This window comes from Juglans regia, unplaced genomic scaffold (assembly GCF_001411555.2).
Source record: "Juglans regia cultivar Chandler unplaced genomic scaffold, Walnut 2.0 Scaffold_14483, whole genome shotgun sequence".
NCBI classification, from domain to species: Eukaryota; Viridiplantae; Streptophyta; class Magnoliopsida; order Fagales; family Juglandaceae; genus Juglans; species Juglans regia.
The window spans coordinates 1-208 of record NW_023344956.1 but is presented as its reverse complement, the minus strand read 5'-3'; the positions used below and the strand labels follow the sequence as shown (position 1 = coordinate 208).

The window sequence follows — 208 nt, the reverse complement described above, 5'->3', positions numbered from 1 at the left end:
CGAACAATGAACCCCGGCGCGGTCTGCGCCAAGGAACTTAAACAAGGAGTAACCACGGGCGCCCCGGAAACGGTGTGCGCGTTGTTGGTGACATCTTTACCATAATACATAACGACTCTCGGCAACGGATATCTCGGCTCTCGCATCGATGAAGAACGTAGCGAAATGCGATACTTGGTGTGAATTGCAGAATCCCGCGAATCATCGA

At 52.4% G+C, this 208-nt stretch overlaps 1 pseudogene; it reads left to right on the top strand.

The window, feature by feature from the left end:
• Positions 1-113: 113 nt before the first annotated feature.
• Positions 114-208, top strand: LOC118345107 (annotated as a pseudogene; the record flags this gene model as incomplete).